The sequence below is a fragment of the Eupeodes corollae genome, chromosome 1, assembly GCF_945859685.1.
Source record: "Eupeodes corollae chromosome 1, idEupCoro1.1, whole genome shotgun sequence".
NCBI lineage: Eukaryota > Metazoa > Arthropoda > Insecta > Diptera > Syrphidae > Eupeodes > Eupeodes corollae.
This window is the reverse complement of record NC_079147.1, coordinates 234,646,165-234,670,483: the sequence shown is the minus strand read 5'-3', so window position 1 is coordinate 234,670,483 and position 24,319 is coordinate 234,646,165. Positions and strand designations below refer to the sequence as shown.

Below are 24,319 nucleotides of genomic sequence, written 5' to 3'. Positions count from 1 at the left end.
CCCGACAGTTTGCAGCGCACTTTGGTTTGCACAAGTGGTAAACTGACGCAATGCCGTTACAATTTTCTTATGCCTTATGATTAGTGCAGGAAATTCTCTTTGGGTCTTTATCTGAACGAAAGTACTACGTTAAAACTGATCAGGAAATGAAATTATAACGCACCTTTAGGTCTGTATTGAAATGTGAGCGTACTATGCTCCAATCTCTTTTTTTGATCTCGTTAGTTGCTTTGTTCAGAATTCCTTTTTGACCAAATTTAACCAACAAAATACACAGCAAGTTTGTGTCCTTTTGAGTCCAGTTGCCGCCTCTGTGTTTTTTGCTGGCGGGCAAATCACCATCATTACCGCTTTCTCGTTTTCTTCCTTTTGTATTGTCCTATGTTTATATTATCTAAGAATATTATTAATAAATGAACAACAAATTCACTATAATATGCATAAAAATAGGCATACATACCAGAAAACAAAACAGGCGCAACAGAAATATTTATTTTGTATTTTGAATTGAAGAATATAAAAACGGAAACGTCTGTCAAAATATTCTGCCGGGTGATTCAAAAGTTTCGAAAACATTTTAAATCAAGTCCTAAGCGCTTAGAACTCGATGATGATTTTAGATCGAGTTCTAGAGAAGTGAAGAAATGCCCGAGTTCCAAATATTTTAAAAACTAAATTCTATCGTTGAACTGAGATTCACTAGATCGAGTTCTAAAGGGAATTTAGAACTTTATGAAGAAATTGGGCGTAAGAGAAATGTTTGTGTATGCGTTTACGTTCGAACGTTAGTACGTCCGTACGTTCGAGAAGCTTGTTAACAGGTTATCCATATCGCGGTTCCAAAAGTATAGGGCTGGAATTCGACATCTGTCAAAATAAGTTGTAAACAAATTTTGTTTTGGCAGTTGAAAGTCTCACAGTTACGAAAATGGATCGCTTAACTATCGCACAACACATACAAATTGTTAAAACCTAATACAAAAGTGGTGATTCTGCCATCATAGTTTCGCTCCTTCTATACTGAAAATATCGATGCTGTAAGCGAAAGTGTTGCCGAAGACCCCAATGTGTCGAATTCTTGTCGTTCTCAGAAACCAGAACTGTCTTACGACACATTATGGCGTATTTTGCAATTGGATCTACACTTACATCGATATAAAATCCAGCTCACGTTACAACTGAAGCCAGCTGACCATGCACAACGTCGTCGCGTAGAAACATCGAATGGGTGCTTGAACAACAGGCGGTGAAAGGCGATTTTTCGAACGAAATTTCTTCAGCGACGAAGCACATTTCTCCCTCGGTGGGTATGTTAATAAACAAAATTGTCATGTTAGGGGTTCTGAGAATCCTCAAGTAATTGAAGAGAGGCCACTACATGTACAAAAAATTAATGTTTAAAGCGCTCTTTGGTCTTTGACTTATTCGAAAAGAACGACTGTCACCGTCAATTCGAAGCCTGCTTTTTTTGCCTGCTATTGAAGAATACGACTTGAAGAATATGTGGTTTTAACAAGACGGTGCTACATGCCACACAACTCGAGCGAATATGGCTTTATTTTCTGGACGAGTAAGGTCTAGTCGTGGCGATATCTACTGGCCACAAAGATCATACGATTTAACACCGCTTGACTTTTTTTGTGAGGCTACGCGTAAGACCGTGTTTATACAGATAATCCTTTAACCGTTGAGCTCTTAAAAACCAACATTCGTCAAGTTATGGCTGAGATACCGTCCATAGTCGAAAATTACCTCAAAAGAATCGATGCTTGCAACAATTCACGTGGTGGTCATATAAAAGATTTGTAGTGTTCCACACATAATTTCAACGTTCAAACTTTATAATAAAAAAAAAAATCACACACAAAATATTTTATATCTGGTTTTATTTATCTACGTTTACTTTTGAAACCGCAAAAGGGATAACCCTGTAAGAATGTTTATTAAAATGTTTGTATTTTTATGAATAATATTCATACATAAGTTTATTTCACAAAGAATGAAATATTTGACATTTGTTATAATTTGAAGAGAAATAATTGAAAAACAATTATTCGAAGGGTAACAACAACCTTTATTTATGTCTTATCAGCATGTTTCTATTTTCCCTGTTGTTAGAAATGTACATACATACATATAAACGATTCGTTTCAATGCTAGTCCAAAATTTTCATTTGGTTAGTAGCGTTATTGTTAAGTACACATTCGTCATTTTTCCAAAAAGAAACATTTTTTGCAAAGTACAATTATACTTGTTCCAAGATCACTGAGTCTTAATGAAGTCTTAAAAACGTTAATATAATATGATTCGAACGAGTGAAGGGAATATTCTTCATTTGAATCTTAACCTCATATTCTCTGGAAAAAGTCAATTTTTGAACATTTCAATTACAGTGACGATGTGATTAAAAAAAACAAGTGCAGTAAACTGGCTTAACTTTTTCAAAACGTGAAATTGACGACGCTAAGAAAAACATATACAAATATATGAATTATGCAAATACTGCCATTTCTGTCTTTCGAAAGATTTAATAAGTTACCTTCTATCGGAGTTGATTGTTAAATGTATTGATTTTTTTGTCACTTCAAAAACAATATTACTCTCATCGTAAGTGCCATTAATTACACTTATTTTAAAATGACGTTAAACCTCGCCGAAAACAATGGTAAATGCTTAACCTGGGAGTTAAACTTTCAGTATAGCCGACAGAAATAAATATATAATCTCTCTGGTGACGTACATATATGCAATGCATCTCTATCTCCATATTTACCTGTAGAAATCAGTTTTCTTATCAATAAACTGATCCAAAGAAGTAAATTTTCCAAGTCCAGTCAGACTTATAAATTGCGTTAAGCATCAAAACGCCAACAACGGAGATTGTTTGTTGGCTCTTTTATAATCGAAATCAAACTTCAAACATTGTATATAAATATAGAACCTATAATTCCTACAAGGGGATAAGAATTATTCCAACGTCTCTTATATTATATATAAAAAGTAGCCAACAATCAGCTGCTATAGTTCAGTCTTGAAATTAGTTTATTCTCGTTCGGACGCTAGAAAAATTAAGAAACAAATTATTGCAAAATAAAATAATAAAAATAAAAGCGCACCCAATCAACAAAAACAAAAAAATAAGCTCTGCGTAGCATTTTTATGTATCTTCTTCATATTCCACTGCACCGACCGACCGACCGACCGACCGACCCACCGACATAGTAGACGCGATTAAATTGTTCAGAATTTCATGTATTTTTGCAAGATAATCGAATTTTTAAAATTTCTCAAGCCCGTGATGTCGGAAATTTAGTTAGCAAATTAAAATAAAAAGAAACAACTATTTTCGCTAAATAAAATAAAAAAACGTTTGTTTAGTAATTTTGAAAACTCCCCTTTTAACTAGATTTGGATAGTTATGAATGATAGTGATTTAAGCGTCGTCATTTGTAAATTAATTTTAAAGTTGGAAAAAGTGCAAATTTATATTTTCTTCAAAAGACCAACCAAAAGAAAACAGTTTTTAAAACGAAACGATTTTTGCAATAAGACAATCTGTGAAATTCTTATGTGAATTTGTTGTTTTGAGTTTTTTTTCTTCAAAATTTAGTGACCTTCAGATACATAAAAATAAGTCTTAAGTTGTTCCCAATTATTGATCTATATACATTTCTATCTTCAAGATAAGAAGGATTGGAACAATCATACATCGAGTTTGAAATAAAATAAAGGTGGGTTGAAATGTTGATTATCTTGATTATTATTAATTTTATATGCATAAACTTTAGATAAGTCTATGATGTTCCTTAGCGATAGATATTTAAAAAAAAATTATTAAACTTGTTTGTTTTGATTCCTGTTTTATTGTGTTAAAAATTATGACGTTTTCAGAAGTGTTTATAAAGTGCTGCCAAAAACATTCCGGATATTTAGAATACATTAATTCAATGATTATTATGAAATAATATTTTTCTTAAGGTAAAGAATGATCAAAATTCATCTAAAATAAAAATATTGAAAATATTGGAGATATTTTATCTCATAAATTCTCACTTAGGGTGATTAAGATGGCCATTTCAAGAAACGAACAATTTTTGTTGAGAACCAATTTAACAGTGTTTGGGATCCTCTTGGAATACACTACACAAAGGCATTTCTTTTTTCACCTATGAAAGCTTAATTGTTTGTTTGAATGAGTCTGCACTGGAAAATTCCAGTAATTTTGTGTAAATGCACTTCTTAATTGTTCTTGGTCCATCAGTGAAAAACATGTTGAATCTGCTTTCATTACATTTTTTTTGGAACTTCAAGTCTGATAAAACACTTGATTGATAGTTTAAAAGTCTCTTAGATACATTGTTCTCAGATTATATTTTTCAACTCCCGAAAGGCACTACGACCTAACTGCCTTCAGCATTTTCTTACATTACTTAGTCCTATAGACACGTTGAGTTTATCACAAGAGTTTTTTCGAAGTCCAAAAGAGCCTTTTACTGCAAAATTCTGAATCTACATATCAGTTTTGAGCGATGTTTTTGGAGTGCGCTCAGCAAAATATGTAATAGACTATAGACCTTAAAATTTCTAGCGATTTAACGGTTGCAATATGTTTTGTACTGCCTTTAAAAAAGTCAACTATTTTGATTGAATTTCGTTGCAATAACGTGTTTTTTTTTTTTTTTGTTCAGCGAAGAATCTAAATAAGATACAAAATAGTTTAGTCTATTTTATCCTTGATCCAGAAAAATTACATACAAACATGGCCTTACTTTGTAAGAGTGGAGAGCTTCATTTATTCCGTGCTCTTATGGGCTAGAGCACTTGCATCAATTCATTGACGTTAGTTAGGGTTTGATTCAGAAATTGGAATTCAGGTTTTTGATTTGTTGTAAAATGCTTTTTGTTGTCTTTTTCGTTTAATACTAAAAACTTGAGTTAGACAATAAAATAGAAAAATTCATATTTCGTTATTCACGTCTTAGGTTCCTTAAGACTGTGTGATTTCTAAATCAGTGAAATTTGTTTCGAAGAAAATATTTATACAAGTGCATTTTATTTATTATTTTTATACATTTATTAAAGGAAACCTCTGGTGAGTACATCATATCGTGATGGGATGCGACCCACACTGATAACTTCCCATCCCGCCTGTCGATTTGTGTTGCTTAAAAGATTTGTAGGTTTTCATGTTTTGTTAGAAAATTTGTCAATTGAATTTTTCTAAAAAATTTAAAAATTACCAACAATTACAAACAAATGAAATAATTTGATTTCAAAATCTATTTTTGCTAACGATATTTTGAGTCGAAAACAAATATTTACCAATTTTAATACTTTGCGTACTATTTTTTGTAAATTTTAATTTAAATAAAAAAAACTGACAGTTACAATTTTTTATAAAGAAGTAATGAATGTCGAAAACAATATTTCTGTGAGATAAAATTAGTTTGAAGCCAATATTTTGAATTTTTGAAAATATATTTGAGTCAAAAGTAATTTTTTTTCCAAGATTTAGTAATTTTTGTTTCGATATTTAGTTATTTTTTGCATAAAAAAACTGTCAATTGTTTTTTTTACAGAATATTAAAATTAATATTTCTTAAAAGATAAAATTAGTTGGAAATCATAATTTCAATTTATTAAAAAGATATGTGAGTCAAAAATCAATTTTTACCAACCTTAGCTTTTTATTTCGTGTAAAAAAACTATCAATTTGATTTTTTCAAAGTTTTACTAAATGTTAAAAACAATGTTATTTGCATTATAATTTAATTTGAAGCCAATATCTCAAATACTTGAATCAAAAATTAATTTTTACCAACTGAGTGCATCATATCGTGCTTATTTTTGTGGCAACATGTAGAACGTTGTTAAAAACTTGCCCAAAATTTTAATATTGTTCTATTATTACATTTTTATTTTTTGTAAAAAAAACTGTCAATCAGATTTTTCTCAGAATTGTACTAAGTAATGACAACAATATATTTAAAACGATAAAAGTAGTTTAAAGCCAATATCTCAAATTTTTGAAAAGATATTTAAATTGAAAATCAATCTTTACCAACTTTTGTTAAATTTTGTATAGATTTTAAGTTTTTGTAAGAAAACTGTCAATTCATTTTTTTTTCAAAATTTTACTGAATGTTGACAACAATATTCTTTAAAAGATAAAAATATCTTAAAGCAAAGATTTTAAAATATATTTGAGTCGAAAATCAATTTTACCAACTTTTATTAATTTTTTTTTTAGGTTTTTATTTTTTGTAAAAAAGCTGCCAATTCTATTTTTCTCAAAATTTTTTCGAATGTTGAAGATAATATTTCTCATAAGTTAATATTACTTGAAAGCCATAATCTTTAATTTTTGAAAAGATATTTGAGTCGAAAACCAACTTTCATCAACTTTTGTTAAATTTTCTTTTAAGTTTTTATTTTTCTTAAAAAAAAAATGGAAATTCGATTTTTGTCAAAATTTTACTGATTGTTGACAACAATACTTTTTAAAAGATAAAAGTAGTTTGAATCCAATATCTCAAAGTTTTGAAAAGATATTTGAGTCGAAATTTAATTTTTACCAACTTTGAGTAATGTTTTTTTGTCAATTCGATTTTTCTCAAAATTTTACCTGATGTTAAAATATCTCTAAAACTCGGTTAATTGATAAATCATAAATCTATTGAGCTCGAAATCAATTTTTGCATCACGTTCTCAAGCGTTAGAACTCTGATTTAAATCTTAGTCTGAGATAGAACTTCGACTTATTCTTCGACTGTTCTCCTTCAAAAGGCCTAAGTTTTAGATTTATTCAGGATTCAGATTTAGTTTCAGACCACAAGGACATCTTATTTGCAAAAATAAAATATTTTAAGGAAAAATATTAACATAGACCATTTGCCAAAAATTTATAAATATAAGCTTCAAAGTGTAAAATGCTGTGGACGCCGATAATTTCACAAAGTGTAAGTTACATGTGCATTTAAACCCATTAAACAATTTACTTCCCACACGTTTTATTTTACCCCGAAAGGTTAGGAGGACATTATACATATCAGCCTTTATAATGATCACGAGCACAAAAAATAGTCTAAAATTCTATTGACAACATGACCATATAAAAGTGTATATAAATCTGTTTATAGAAGGCAAAATACCCGTTTTGACATTATGTGCATCTCAAGTTATATTTAAAAATAACTTTTATCAACATTTTTCATCTCGACTAATCTTTTGGTAGAATCTACTTAACACAAAATATCTTAAAACTTTTTAATATAATATTTCTGTCATTAAAACTGCATGATTCATATGATATTCTAGAGATTGCAGGACTTTAATATCTGAATTAATGGTTCGAGTTTTCCAGAAACATCGGAAAAAATTAATTTGAATCTATCTTCTTTGATCAACACATATTCAAGTACAGATGTTCAGTGCATAACGAACTTGTGTACATTTGTAAAAAAAAGTATTATTTAAGAAACACAGTTTTTGAACGAAATTAATTAAAACAATTGAGAACTGACATAATTTTGTTCGTAATGTATCAGAATATTGAGTCAGAATTAGCTACAGGGCGCTATAAACATAACGAAAATACACTTTAAAAACTACACTTTAAGATCTAAAATTCCAAGAACTCAAAAATGACTTTAACACTAGTTCAGATATGATTAGAAGTGAAGAAATGCTCGAGTGCAAAATATTTTTAAAATGAATTTCCATAGATAAACCAAGATTTCTTTGATCGATTTTTTATTTTATTTTAGAACTTAGTAAAGAATTTGCTTGTTAGTTTAGCCAATTTTAATATAGCCTTGAAAGTTATTTTGAACGTAAATAATTTAAAGTTATTGTAATCTTTCCTATGTGTCGGGTTTATCTTTATTTTTCTTTGTCCAATACCAAAATTTCATTGCAGGAAAAATAATGAGGTTTGAAATTTGGAAAATATGTTTTCAAAAACAAAAAATAGAATTTTAATAAAGAATTCGGACTTAGTAAGAATTTCATGCACTTAAACCACCCGTCTGTCATTTACCTTCACATTAATAACTTATTTTTGATAACATCAACACATAATACGCACAATGAACAGTTATTTCAATAAACTTATCTATTTATTTACATAGTGATAAAAATACGTTTATTTGGAATATTTTATGACATAATCTATTCTCATCTTTAATAATTCCAAATAAACGATCCATTGTTAAGCGATTTCTATTCAATCAGTAAATGAAAGATTTTAAAACATTAAAAATAATAAATAACATTTTTAAATAAAAGAATATCTTATCATAAGACTCAATAAATGATAAGAGACAACAGAACTAATCGGTTGTCAAATACAATAAAATGAAGATGATAAAATATTAAGGCTAGATAAGTCGAAGCACATAGAGTCCTTTCCGCTCAATAATCTTACAATGATAATACAAAAATGTCGTTTGGTAAAAATGTTCGTCAACAAAACTAATAAGTCCAAATTTCATCACTTAAGATTTTGCCCCTGAAGATAATTTTGCTGGGTTGTTCGTTATTAGGTTAGTTTAAAAAAATGCATATCTTGATCTTTTACTAGACGTAAGCATGCATATATGAACCTTAATAAATGAAAGTAATCAAATTATAAAAATTCCAAAAACAATTAAGTAATTTATTGTTTTATGTACAGGGTGAGCCTTTTTTTGAGTTTTTTTTTTAAATCTTATTCTGATACTGACAGCTTATTTTATTCTGAATATTGACAGAAAGTTTATATCATACCTCTTTGCGTTGGAAAATATTGAAAACTTGTTTCAAAATTGAGTGCTGACTGGCTCAAAGAATGCGTGTTTTGAAAATGTTCTGTCAGACATAAAGCACCCACCACGCCTGCCATCGGAAACTTTGTAAACCAAAATTCATAGATGGCTTTTCTAATGGTATAGCCGCAAAATATCGAATTAATTAGAATTTTTTTACAATTATCAATAAAAAAAATAAGACGTACAAAATACTGTTTTAATTTTATATACATAACGGGTTTATTTTGAGACGTTTGTTTTTAAATCTGGCAATACTTTTTTTGAAGTTAGTCTTTTTGACAGCTGTCACTTAATATATGTTTAGTTTGGTCTGTTATTTTTAAACTAATAGACTTAATCTTGAGAAAAACTTTTATTATTCGAGCGAAACATCAATTTATGGAAGGAAACTTTTGGTGAGCTTATTATCTATCGTTGTTGCGCCTGTTGTATGGTCTCAAAGGTCATGTGATTTAACACCGTTGGACTATTTTTTTCGGTTCATGTGAAGTCGCTACTCTACGCAGATATGCCCGAGGCTTAGAAGAAATAATTATAACATTTAGAGCGATGTTGCTGACATTCTGCCACAAAGTGGCCTCATACGGAGAAGTGGTTGGAAAATGGGCCTTTCGACTGGAATTTATTATAGCTTTCGGCGGCGGCGGTTACTTTGCCGAAATTAGCTAGCTGTTATATTTTTAATAAAGCTTTATTCTTGGTCATAGCATTAAATTATATGTGTCTTATTTTTTTCAAAAACACAAGTCTAAAATCTTCTACCCTTATTTTCCATTTTCTTTCTTCCATTTTGTTCATTATCAGGACAAGAAAAAACCTTCGAAGAAGAAAAGTGTAAAGGCAGTTTAATCAAACAAGGTACAACTTTTTATACCGTGATATAAAGCCAATGGATGAAGTCCAGCAATTTTTAGAATTGGCCTTATTTCACTTTCAATGATAGAGATTATTTTGATACACTCAACCTCGCACCTATCCAAATCCTGAAGCATACCCAACCATGGGGTTGCAGTAGGGCAGCATGCTCCCATAACAGAAACGTATTTATTAAAGGTGGTGCTACAGTCCTGTGTGAACTATAGGGCCTCACACAACAAACTTCTCCATCTAACTCGGTCTCTAGCTAGATATCTCCAGTTGGGTGAGGTTTTGCGCGCTACCTTCCTCTACTGCACTGTCCTGTGGGTGTGAATTCGACCGTAGAACCTTACTCTCGAAACGGGCCAAGGTCCTTCCATCCGCTTTTGTCTTAGTCTATGAGGATGATGAGGGCCTTACATATATATCGACACTGTGGTTGCTCGATAGAGGGTTTTACTACTTAGTTGCTTTCTTAGCTTAAAAAAACAGCGATTAGCAAGTGCTGCTTTCTGGGTCAATAGCGGAGCCTAGGTAGACGAAGTTCAAAACGAACTCAAAGTTACGTCTGTCGATTGTGACGTTTGGCAGGAATGGCAAAATTAGACATGAGCCTATTCAACTCGTCCCTTTAGATGCTGTCATAGACAGCCCTAAAATAGATAAAAAGATAATGGTTGTCGATTTGATGCTCTTGGGGTTTTTCCAGGATCTGCCGTAATGTGAATATTTGATGGACTGTGGACTTTCCTGGTCTTAAGCCACACTGATAAGGACCTATCAGATTGTTGACGATGGGCTTTAGACGTTCACATATTACATCAGAGAAGATTATGTAAGCGATGTTAAGTAGACTCGTTTTTTTCATAAACGGCAAACAATACTGAGCTTCCATTCATCGGACAAGCTTTCTTCCAACCAAATGTTACAGATAAGTTGGTGCATGGTTAGGTTAGGTTAATGTGGCTGTTGGCTGAGAAGTCAAACACACTTAGACCAAAGTATGGTTCGTTGTGATACCACATGGATCAGTTGATCAGCTTAACTCGTCGAAATAATTGTAGCTCCGAATGAAGCGTATGAGACAGATAGTGTCAGAATTTTTTAGATGCTGGTATCGTTGAAGTAGTAGCCTACAAGCTGAATTCTAAGTCTTTGTGATAAGGCAGGGCATGTGCACAGAAGATGAGAGATTGTCTCCTTCTCCTCCTCGTCCATACAACTCCTACAAAAATCATTTGCAGGGGCTCCAAGTCGAATAGCATGCCTTCCTATTAAGCAGTGCCCTGTCAGGACATCTATAACGTAGCTAATGTGCAATCTTCTCAGAGAGATTAATTGTTTTGAGCGCCTGACTCTAAGATTAGCCCAAATTAGTTTTATCGCTTAACAGGTGGTGGTGTAATTCCACCTGAAGTTTGTTTTCTCTATGGAATCTAGCTTTAGCATGAGTTTACATGTAGCTAAGGGGATACCTATGCTAGCATTGTGAGCCAGCAAGTTCGTCGCTTTTTGCAAATTCGTCGGCTTTGCAATTTCCTGGAATTTCTCTATGGCCCGGCACCCAGAAAAGGTGAATGTTGAACTGTGTAAGAGATAATCGACAATTTAGGGCTGTTAATGAGTTAGTGGAGACAGAGTCTAGGGATTATAACGCAGCTTGGCTTTCCGAGAAGATGCGTTTATCATAAGTTGATATAACGTTTTCTCTTAGCCAGGATAGGACTTCTTCTATAGCCAGGATTTCAGCTTGGAACACGCTACAATGACTGGGTAGACGAAAGGAGAGACTTAAGTTTAGTCTATATCTGAGTATACGCCTCCACCAACACCATCCTCCGTTTTTGATCCGTCTGTATAAAAGTTTATAGGATCATCGTTCAAAAATGATGTATTCTCCCAAGAAGACCTGGGAGGTATAGTCACTTTGAAGCTATAGTTATTAAACTGAGGATGGGGTATGGTGTAGTCAATATTACTGTTTATAGTTCTGAACGAGCTAAACATAGTGATGTGGCCAATTCCATTATTGATCCACAGAGAGGAGGCTTGAAGCCGTATGGCTGTATTAGCAGCTGTTTGCTTGCTGAAAATGTCAAGCGGTATTAGATGGAACAGAACATCAACTGAGGCGGAGGGGGTAGAGCGAAGTGCTCCTCCCATAAACAGGCAGGCTGTTCGTTGGACTGAGTTTATCGCGATTTGTCGCTGTATTTAGCGCAGTCCACCATACCGCCACTCCATAAGTAAGGATCGGCCTTATGACCGAGATATATAGCAAGTGTGTAATGCGGGGCTGTATGCCCCATTTATTAATAATAGCCTTTTTCCAGGAGAACAGGGCTACTGTGGCCTTGTTTATTCTCTCTTGAATATAAAGTTTCCAACTTAATTTCTTATCCAAAATGAGACCCAAGTATTTTGCTTGTTCAGAAAATTTAAGTGGTACACCGTTTATGAGGGGACAATCAATGAGTGGGACTTTGTATTTGCTTGTGAAGAGGACAAGGTCGGTGTAACGCATAGTCCACACCGATTTGCTCATCTGGTGCAATAGCAACATCGTCCGCATAAGCAAACATTTTGTATCCCTCTCTTTCTAGAGTAATTAGTAATTTATTTATAACTAAGTTCCAGGGGAGAGGGGATAGGACACCACCTTGTGGCGTACCTATACTGACACCACTTTGTGCAGTAACATCCCCCAGTTTTGAATTGAAAATCCTGCTTATCAGCATCTAATTAATCAATTTGCTGATCGACTTATCTACTTTCAGAGATGTCAATACACGTGCAATTGCAGATGTGTCGACATTGTTAAATGCACCTTCTATATCTAAGAAGTAAGTTGGTGTATACTCCAAACCAAATTATCTCCAGCTGCTTTGGAGAGGTCAGCATTCAAGCGGCTTTGTTAGACTTTAGCTTGGATATGGCAATCTTTACTTCGTCTAAGTCGGGAGAAGGGGATTGTTGGCTTTGGTCTCCGTTATACAGTCTGCAGAAGTTGTTGTTCTATTGGCTGCGATTCCACTATGATGTTTCCAGTTTGGCCTTTGCTGCCTTCGGTTGAAGGTCTATGCACTTGTGAATTCCGTTTCACCTGCTCATTTTCGAATTTCATTGCAGATTTTGAACTTCTCAACATCTTCGACCGCGCACTTCTCATGCTCTCTCTTTTTCCTTCTGAGAATTCGATGTTCCTTCCTCCTCTCTTGCTCATAGAGCTAGTGAGCATCTCTTGTAATTCTGTATAGCGCCGCTTTGCGTGCCTGTTGTTAAGCTGTATTTGCCTACCGACATTCCTCATTCCTCACTATTTATACTCACACTAAAAATAAGGCCTACTTATTTCCCGAAATAATTTGATCTTTGTCAAACTGCTGAGAATTAGCCTGATTTCACTTTGGTAGAGTGTAATAATTCCAATTTTTAAGGATAATAAAGAAAAAATAAAAGTTCAAAACGTTAATATTAAAGTGTAATGAAGACACTAGACAAATAGTTTACAATTTTGTGTTTAATTTAAAGTACGAATATTTCTTAGTAAACTATATTACTAGTTATACATCAACATATATGTTCATACATAGCAACAAAAGCTATATTGTTTTGTAAATATTTTATGTAATATTTAATTCGCTCATAGTTCTACTACTTTCTTGACGTTGAATTGCCTTCAAATTGTATCACCACTAATAACACGTTTAGACATTTTATAAGAACAGTTTATTTTCAAACAAAAATTATTTATATTTTAATGAGTGACAAAATGTAAACATAAACAAAAAGCACGCACTAAAGTTTAGTGGGGGTATTTTATTTATAAATGCTTTTTTTTAGAAATTCAAAATGCTTACTGTCACAATCTTTCACAAATAATTTCGTTACATTTTTTAAATTTCCACCTCGTGTTAGCTACAACACAGTTCAGAGCTCATTATGGTTAATCGTTTTAAATAATTCTTTTTTTATTGATAAATATCTACATAATACTATACTATAATGGACTACAATAAAATTTAATAACTTCATGAACTTAAACAAAAATTTAATAACGTAGACATCATGTTGTGAGAAAATAAACAAAATAAGTACAATGAATAAATGTGGGTGGGCTTTTTTCATATTTTCGTTCTAAAAATATGTTTAATTTAAAAAAGCTTTTTATTCAAATGTCTTGTCTCGAAGAAAACCTAATGTTGATCTAGTGTTTGTTAAAAATCAGTTTTAAAATCGGTGTCCAACATTTGATTCTTATGAGGCGACTGATTTTAACCTTACAATATTCGTAGACGAATACAAAAAAATCAGCTGGTCTTCTAAAAATATCGTTTTTTTTTAAAGAGCTTGAGAACTTTACGTTCAAATACGTCGCAGCTACATTAATTTTTAAAATAAATCTAGCCTTATGGCTAAATGGCGATGGCGGGGCATTAAGTCCCACGAACGAGATGGCAAGTTATAAGAACCACTTTTACAAATAAAGGTGTGAACAATGCAATAAATTGACGTTTAAGTCTTTTGGAATTAAATGTCGGCAAAATAAACTCGCACGCACGGAAACGCCAGGTCCAAAGAAATAAGGACCCATAAATCCGCCATTGTGTGAGCCGCACTAAACAGTGATTCGTTAGTGGCTTAAGGATTTTTTTCGCTCCATACATGGCCATATTGTTTACTTACATAGTAGTGAGACTAGAATTGAGTTCCATCACTTAACACTTTATATTTATTATATATTTTATTCAAAGTAAATGTTCATAAGTTGATCAATCTTAAAAAATAGAAAATAGTTTGACATTAACAACTGTCAAATCACATATAACACCCATACAGCTAAAAAACACTTTATATAAATGTTTTTTTTTTTTTTAAATATTCTTGTTTCAAAGATGTCATTCACATTGTTTACAAATAATTCAAAATTTTCCTGAAAATTGTATATTTTCATTATCAAGTGCACAATCTTGAATCTGCGTAAGGTACTCAACATTTACTTTTCCTAAATTCGTATAGAGTACTTAGATAAAGCTTTAAACAAAATTAATTAGTGATTTTATTAAAATTTATGAAGCTTTATTATCCGAAATTTTATGGTTTTGACCAACAATTATATCTTGACGTTAAACGATTCACGTAAATTAGAATTTATATATTTATTGGTCAAATGGAATATCACCAATCTAACGATTGTCATCATCAATTAACGTCGTGGGTTGGAAAAAATTCGTCTCAATTTTATCGGCAGAAATAGCGATCTATATCGTGACCTTAAATAGAAATAGTTAAAAATTGAGAAAAAAGGAAAAATTGCAAGTTTGATGGATAAGATACAGGGTTATCCATTTTGTGGTCTCAAAAGTAAACGTAAATAAAATACACATACAATATATTTGTTCATGATATTAAGAGAAAGTATAAAGTTTGAACGTTGAATGAGTGAAAACTAAAAATAAATAAATAAATTGGGTGCGCCAACAGTCCGTTGGGAACTAGGACCAAGTGACTTACAACCTTCAACCTATCCTGAGTGCGAGTACTGTTGTCAGGGATGGAGGAACCTACAATTTTTTTTAAGTGGAACCCGAACGGCTAATTTGAAAAAGCACTTTTCATGACAAGAATTACTCTTGGGGAATTTGTCAATTCCTCACAAGACGCAGTATCCGTACAAAAAACTTTAGATGGAATAGGCAGGAATCGAGCTCAAGACCTCGGGCCTGTCATGTCCAACGCAATAACCATCATTCCATGGGCACTACTGTGAACAACTAAATCATTTAAATGACCACCACGCGAATTGTTGCAAGCATCGATTTTATTGACTACAGTAACTACCAATGTGTTGTTATTGATTGTATGAACTCGGTTTGCTCACACTGTAAGGCCTTGAAATACAAAAACGAATTTAATGGATTGTGTTGCGTAAATGGTCAAAAGTCAAATTGCCACCATTGGATCCACTACCAGAGTACTCTAAGTCATGATGTTTATTGATAGCTATTAGGTACACCTAAATATATAATTTTTGAGATCAAATATTATTTAAGTTTGATCACTGTCAATCCATACATTTATACCCCAATGCTTATTTATTTTATTTTATAGTGTTTGTTAGAGATATACAATTTTTCTTAAAAAGAATGGGAAATCTCAATATATACAAATCAGTGAAGAAATTTACAATAAAGCATTGATTTCAATTGAGGACATGTGCTTGATAATGTCAAACAAACTATTAATTCAATCAGGCCTGACCGCACCCAATTGTCAAATGCCTGATTCTTCTAATCAAGAAGAGAAAAATTGATGATCTTAACACTTTGAAAGAATTAATACAAACAAATCTTCCCCTGTTAAATGAACAACAGAAGTAAGTATTTGATACTCTTATGAAAGTAACAAATGATGAAACTGGAGGGATTTACTTCAAAGATGCACTTTTTCGATTTCATTAATATTAGCAACAATACGCTTCGTCGGGAATCGCAGCAACTTTGCTTGAAGGTGGTCGAACAGCCCATTCAGCAATAAAATTACCATTGAATATGCAAAGCATTGAAACTCCAATCTGTAACATTTCGAAGAATTCTACAATGGCAAAGGTTTTGCAGCAATGTAAATTGATTGTTTGGGATGAAAGTACGATGGCACATTAAAAATCTTTGGGGGCTTTAGACAGAACCTTAAAAGATCTACGAAGCAATAATAACAGATTTGGTGATGCAATGACTTCATTAGCAGGAGATTTTCGTCAAACTTTGCCAATGCAAGTCTAAAGTCCTCGAATTCGTGGAAACATGTCAAAATACTTCATTTAAGCAAGAATATGCGTGTCGAGTTGAAAAATAACCAATCTGGAAACATATTCTCTAAAAAACTCATTGACATTGGTAATGGCAAATTTTCAATAGACATGTTGACATTAACTTTCCTCAAAGTTTTTGTCAGTTAACGCAATCAAAAGACGAACTTATTCAGAAGGTGTTTAAAGATGTTTCTCAAAATAACAGAAACCATGATTGGTTGAGCGAACGGGCTATACTGGCTGCAAAAAACATTGATGAAAATGAATTGAATTTCAAAATGCCATAACAAATTACAGGCGAACCGAGGATATATAAATCATTTCATTCGGCTACTAACCAAGATGATGTAGTGAACTATCAACCGGAATGTTTAAACTCGCTGGATTTGCAAGGATTGTCACCTTCCAATCTTCAACTAAAGGTTGGATCAATGCTTCTAGTGTTGCGAAATATCAACCAACCGCGTCATTGCAACGGTACACGGTTAGCGATAAAAAAAATTACTAATCAACGTGATAGAAGCAACTATACTCAAAGGAAAGTATAAAGGAGAAGATATTCTTATACCGCGCATCCCAATGATACCGAGTGATGTGTCATTTGAGTTTAAACGAATACAGCTTCCACTGCGATAGCTATTGCTATGACCATAAACAAGTTCCAGGGGCAATCTAGAAACCCAATCTTTTTCAAATGGTCAATTGTGTGTTCCCTGTTCCCGTGTTAGAAAACCATCAGATTTGTTTGAATATGCGCCAAGTAATCAAACAAAAAACATGGTATATCCACAAAGCACTACAATGATAATAAAACTGATTTCTGTTAATAATTATGATTCACATGATTAACAATATAGCGATTACTTACTTTTAAATCGTTATATATGTTTCATTTTTTTTTTTTTTATTCACAACACCCTATCACCAGGGTGACGGTTCTGTTCAGGAGAATGTTAAAAGCCACGACTATAAAATACGTAGGAACAAAAACTTCCATTTTAGCAATCTTTATGACAGGACGAAGTCTGTAGGGTCCGCTAGTTTGCTATTAAAATTGTTTTTAGGCAGAAAGGCAGTAGTCATAAGATAATGGATTAACTTAGAGCACCCGCATAGGGCCAGTAAGATATTCTGTTTAAGTTTTTGAAATGTACGCTTGTTTTTTTTTAAGAATTTTTGTCTAGCTTTAAGATTTTGATAAAATAAAAAATAAAAAAAACCGACAAAATAGCATTATTTCCTTTTTTTCTTACAGAAAGAAACTTTGGAGACATAGAACTTTAAAATAGGTTCAAGTCAAAAGAGTATTGCACGTATCGTTTGGCGGCAGTGTTTCGGCGCATTCGAAGTCGAATTGCTGAAACTATAGCTGCGGTAATTTTCACTAAAAGCAAACATTTGTTTTGTTTCTTTCCTTATTCATATTTGTTCTATAAGAAATGTGAAAATTTCAAATTGTAAAATTTAGACATTGTGTGCATTTTTTAAAATTCTTACTTCACACAGAGTCACATTTCTTACAGAATAAAATAAACTTGGATTTAAGAAAATAGGTAAGGAATCTTTTTAGATATCCTTCCAGCAAAGTGTTAAAACGTAATTCACTAAAAAAGCTCTTAAAGTTCAAACACTACTGTTCTCCAAAAACATGTACACTCTGACACACAAACCTACACTTTCTTCGAATACGTTTCTGAAACAAAGAACATCAATTCTGAATTGCAAAAAGTTTCAAAAAATCCTTACCGAATTACTTTAAATTTTGGACAAAAACCTTACACAAATAATCTTTAATACTTGCCTAATCGATCAAGCAAGAAAACCTTTTGAGACGAAGGAGGTGGAGGCATATTTAGGCAAAAAAATACTTTCGACAATTTTTACAAAACAACAGTAACACTTGCAATTGAAAACTTTATAAGTTTTAAGGACTTTGGAGACATAAATAATTAAATTAACCTTTATACCCGTATTTATAAAAAACAAATAGTTAAAAATAATTATTTCAGATTCCGTGTTTAGGAAAACTACGCAACGGAATACAAATATTCCGGACTCAAATGGAACAGTTGGCAAATGCCTTTATTTGAGTTAGGAAAATTCTTATTCCATGGTGTAGTTTTTCTAAACACGGGAGCTGAAAAAAAATAATTTTAACTATGTTTCCTTTATAAATACCGGTCTTAGAATTTAAAAACATTTTAAAGCTTTCAAACCTGGTATAGTTTTTAAAGCGTTATATTGAGTTGCCACTGTTTTTAAGTATTATTTTAGGTATTCTTAAATTGGGGTCTTCTAAAAATATAGTTATCAATTTATTACCCAAAGTTAATTTATAAGAACGTTTTTGACTTCTGTTAAATTGTATCGACAGTTTTCTAATAAAAAAAATAAAGAACTAGACAAAATACAACTAACATTTTTAAAAACTGTTTTTTGACTGCAATATTTTCAGAATGAAAAATAATGAAGATATTTTTAAATTTCTATATAAATTATAAAGATTAACAGAAGCGATATATTAGGTGCAAGTTTTTTCATTGACATGAATCTAAAGTCATCAGTGTTGGTAGTAAGATTCTTTTTCCAAAAACGTCATAAATATAAATTTTGAATTTTTACTTTTGTAAAATAATCATACAATTTATTGTTAGTTTCAACCATGCCTTAAAAAAACATATTTTTAAGTCTTTTAAATGAGCATATTTATTGTTAAGAGTCTTAGCCAAGCCTTAAAAACACATATTTTATTTTAAGGCGCATATTTCCGAATATGACTTGGAAGAAAAATTAGAAGGCGAGATTGGATAACAACGTATTGTTCACTTTTTGGGATATAAAAGGAACTTAATTTGGTTATTAATATTATTTACTCGAAATTATTTTGTTCCTTCAATCTTTTTAATCTATGGATATTTACTTTTATCAGAAATAACAAAGTATAAAAAAATTAGTGTCACATTACTTTATACAAAATATCCAGGAGCAGGTCAACGGATTACAATTTACAAGGGATTTCAATGCACAAACTAACCTACCTAACTCCGTAATCAATATGGTTACTCATCAGAAGATAAATTCATAAATTCGTGTATTATGTCTACAAATTAAGCGTCGCGTTATTTATTATGAGATCTGATAGATATATTTTTTTTAATTTCTCGTACTCATTTGAGCATAACACAGTGGACCAAGCAACGAGAAAAGTGAGACAAAAATTATTAAAAAACTATTTTTGCACCAAAACTGTTCCGAAATTATTATTGATAAATTATTAAGTTGTTCAAAGTAATCGAAAATTATGTGCGCGGGTAGATTTTGGACCCTCTGGGCCATTTTGTTTTGGTGACATCTGTCAAATCTTTTGTTTATTATTCAGTTCTTCATGCTAAATCATCAAGTTACACCAGTGAACAGCACGTTCAAATGATGAATTTTATTATCAAAATGAGTGTTTGTGGCCCTTCACATTCGACTCTTCAACGTTTGGTTGCCAAATTTGTGACGACCGGTTCAGTAAGCAGTCAGCCAATCGCCGCAGTCCGTGAAAGTGTACAGCAGAACCCGAAACAGTCGATTCCTCGCCGTGCACAAGAACTCGGCCTTTTGCAGACTTCAAATTGGCGAGTTTTGCGTCGAGACTTGAGCCTACACCGGTTCAAGACCCAACTGACCCAGGAGCTCAAAGTTCATGACCATAGACAAAGCTGTTGATTTGCTGACTGGGCTTCGAATCGTTTGGAAGAGGACCACAATTTTTGCTTAGCTATCATCTTTATTAATGAAGCGCATTTTTGGATAAATGACTGTGTTAACAAGCAAAATTGCCGTATATGGGAGTTGGGACCCCACAAACCCACGCGAGGTTAACCAGGTGATAATGCATCCTCAAAAAGTAACCGTATGGTGTGGATTTTGGGCCGGGCGGCGTTATTGGTATAAGTACTTTTTTTGTCATTTTCAACATGACGATGATAACTAATATCTTATGGCCCAAATTGGACTATATGGACCTAGACGGCATGTGGTTCCAGCAGGACGGCGCGGCCGGCGCTCCGCGGCCCCACACAGCAAACGCCACGACATCTACACACAACATCTACCTGCCGTTATGTAAAAACTTATTTAAGGATTTGAATTTGATTGCAGACATAGACCGTATATTTCCAAGGCTCTTAGAAAAAAGATTTAAGGTCTTAAATCACAGGATAAGTACCACTGGGCAATCCAGAAATAACACGGTCAGGACACGTACCATAATTTTTGTAGTAAATTTTATAAATGTCAATACGTTGTTTTAAGACGTTTACCGTTCCATTTTTAGAAGTAATGTTGTTTTTAATTGTCAAACGCAAAAAGATGACAGCTAAAAAAGTGACAGATGCCAAAATATTGGACTTTTCAAAATGAAACCTCTTTTTAGAGAGACCTATGTTTATAAGTTTCATAAAAGCCACAATCGTTTTTAAAACATAACCAATTTACAAAAGATTCATATCTTTCTTGATTTCAACATTTAGAATGAATCCCTCCACTGTACACATCATTTGTAGATCGCTCGTCGCTCAATCATACAAAAATAAAAATAAAGATCAATTCTTAAGATTAAAGTAGGTACCTACAAAGAAAAACACAAATAATATTACTCCGAGCCGAGCAAAAACACACCCACAAACAATCTTCGAGGTTCCTTCAGCGTCAACATTGGTCTGGTCAGTCTAATTCGTAGTGTGGTTCAAAAAACATCGTTTTCATATCGAAAAACAAATAAAATGTAATTTGAAATTAAATAATTTGTCTGATCTTTAATTATTTTTAGTTTTTTTGTTGAAAAATTACAATAATTATATTTCTATCACGGTGGTAATTCGATTTCCGGTTCCTAATTACTAAAACCTGTGACTCTATAAACGGAATTCCTTCTGACAGCAAACTTCAAAACCAACGGTTAGTGAAAAATATTCGATTTGAAATAAATTTATTTATGCACTGTGAAGAAAAACCTTGCATAGTTTTATTGTTGCATAAAAATAATAATAAATTATGACACACTTTGGATGAAATTGATGAAACTCATTCCAGATAACTTCACATGGTCACTGAATGATATTCGAAAACATAAAGATTGATTGAGAAGCATCTTCCATGTATAGTACTGTATCGATCTATTAGTGAGACTCGCCGCTCGTCGCGTCGGGCGCGTGTTTTATTTGTTTATGGAAAATCAATTGAAACGCTTTAAAACGCAACCGTTAACAATACAATTTATTGATTGTTTAGTTTGATGTGACAAATAAGTTTAATTTTTTAAATGAAATCTAAGAAAAATCTAGTTCAAACCTTCAAAACTATAATTGCTTAAATATGATATTTAGAGTTATTATTGAAACTCAATAATCGCGATGAATGATGATGTCCTTAATTATTCAATCTTTGTGTGATAATAACTACGAGTAGTTTGCTTGTGTTACTTTTTGAAAACTAACGTGTAAAAAAGGATTGATCCCTGTGAAAAAGGAAGACATCACTTCTCTAAATTAAACGTTCAAAGATCTTTATTCAATATTTTTAGGTTAAGGTTCAAATATCTTAATTCAAATTAAAAACAAACCATTCACAATGGCCATTGACTTCAACACGTGATAAATTGTTGTCTGTCTTCTCTTAAATTTGCGAAAAGTTTTTTTGAAATGAATGTTTTCGAATGATCTCCATCTTTTTTAAACGTTGTGTTGGGTGAACAATTTCAATGATTTTATTCGTATTTTTACATGAGATGAATTTTAGACTTTTCTTTGACTAATAAATTTCTAAGCATATTATTGTAGAAAAGTTGGTATGTGTGATTGTGTTTACATCGAGTCACAGGAAAAATGAAAATTAAAGATTTTATTCAGAGTCATAAACTTCTGTACGAGAATACAGCATTGATTCAATTATATGGCATTTCATTTCTTTTGTCATTTAATTGTCAATTATTATAGTTTTTTTTTCTTACTTAATTTTTGTTGTTGTATATCAAGATGTGTTTTATTGTTTAGTTGGTTTTGAGTTTAATATGCAATACTCTTGAGAGATAACTTGCAGCAAAGGGAAGAGAATTGTGAGCAGATTTAATGTTGAAAGCATTTTTGTAACGAATATAATAACAAAAGATTTGAATTGTCTACTGTAAAGCGGTTATAAAAGTGAAACTAAGTTGTGCATAGCATAAGCATAAAATATATAAAATATTTAAATGAACAATAAAGAAAAATCGTTTTTAAATTATGTATCAATAAAATAAAGTGGCGTTATTGGTCAATAATAAAAAACATTCGTTTTTGTATAAAAAAGGACCCTTACAAAAATAAATGTATTTTACAAATGTTAAAGATTAAGTTTCCTGAAATTATACCGAATTATATTTTTTATGAGAATGAAAACGGATGTTAATTAAAGGTGTTTTGAAAGGGCAATAAAAAGCCAATAATTGTATGATATTTCCAAGGATTTAGCTTTATTATAAAAGTATGTAAGAGTTTTGCGTTTAAAAATAATTTCGGGCAAAGGGCCGCCGGGACCCGTTCTAATAAATCAGTGTTCAAAAGGTTAAAGCTCGTAAGCCTAATTGTGAAGTTTTTCAGAAAGCAGATTTTTAACTTGCAATCAAGGTACAGTTTTTAGTAATTTTGCCTTTACAATACAATTATTTAAATAGTAAAGCAAAATGTTGATAAGTGGAGTATTCAATACATTTATTAATGTTTTTTGACTTAAGTGCTTTCAACAAAACAGCTTTTACAGTTTTTCATTTACTAAGTATCCTAACAAAAGTGAATGTCTAAAAAGGCCGTTTTGTATGTTTTTGTTCTTTTTATACAGAACCAAAGCATTTACTGTATCTGTCGAATGTAAAAACTCGAACCCAATCTTGTGGTACCAGCGGATTGTTTTTCGTAATGGTGTATAATAGCTAGCCATTTGATCTGACACATCAATTCTATGTTTAGCTTAATTATACTCTAGAAAAACTTCAGGCTTTTTTACATTATGGTCACCTCAGGTTTTTTTTCGGTTGAACATTCTTCTAGACCGTGTTTGGTACCCAATATCAAAACATCGCGTTTATCCTTCAATTTTGAAACAATCACAGAAGCAAACTCTTCCACGGCAAGGAATCATCAATTCGTCTACAGCCAAAACTTCTCCTTGAGCTTTTTTCTAATAAGACACTTACTTTTACAAAAAGGTTGCTATCGCTTGATGAATTGTTTGCGAAATGAAAAATGTTGAAAAGCAAATGAAATATTCTTCTGGACATTATGCCCAGGATATACCTATGTGTTTTTATAAAAGTTAGCTTCACTCCAATATCATACATAACTACAGCGTCTCGGTCTCGGTTACAATCAAATGACATCATCTGTTATAAGAAGATTGAAAAATTCAATAGGCTTCATTTTGAACACATTTATGTTTTGCATAGGATCAATTTCGGTTGGCTCAGAAGTAATTGCTTTCAAAGATACTTTTGTTACAGCTCGTTTGATTCGTTTGAGGATGTTGAGCCAGGGGTAGAGGGAAAAACTTGATCATCTTCATGTTCTGAAACTACGTCTTCCATCAGAATATTTTTGTCGGAATCGCTGGAATCAGCATCTGATGGTATGTATTCTTCTGATTCAGAAGCCTCGAAATCTTCATCTTCATTGTCAGAATGGTTTTGACCTGGGTCCCCGTAAAATATAATGGGTTTTATGGTAAAATCTCTATCCATGGTTTACGATCAAAATTTAAAAAAGAAATAATAACATAAAGAAAGACCGGTGGGTCACATGGCACATGGCACTAGACACAAAC

At 32.2% G+C, this 24,319-nt stretch overlaps 1 protein-coding gene across 3 annotated transcripts in view; it reads left to right on the top strand.

Annotated features, from left to right (window-relative positions):
- The first annotated feature begins 3,212 nt into the window (after positions 1 to 3,212).
- LOC129940863 (proton-associated sugar transporter A) overlaps positions 3,213 to 24,319 on the top strand; it is a 30,789-nt gene continuing 9,682 nt past the window's right edge. The window contains exon 1 of one of the 3 annotated variants that reach the window (XM_056049374.1): positions 3,213 to 3,732. The gene's annotated coding sequence lies outside the window, so the exon portion shown is untranslated. Of the gene's footprint in view, positions 3,733 to 21,140; positions 21,425 to 24,319 lie in introns of those variants that run through there. The other 2 variants (XM_056049375.1, XM_056049373.1) reach the window with 2 other exon arrangements.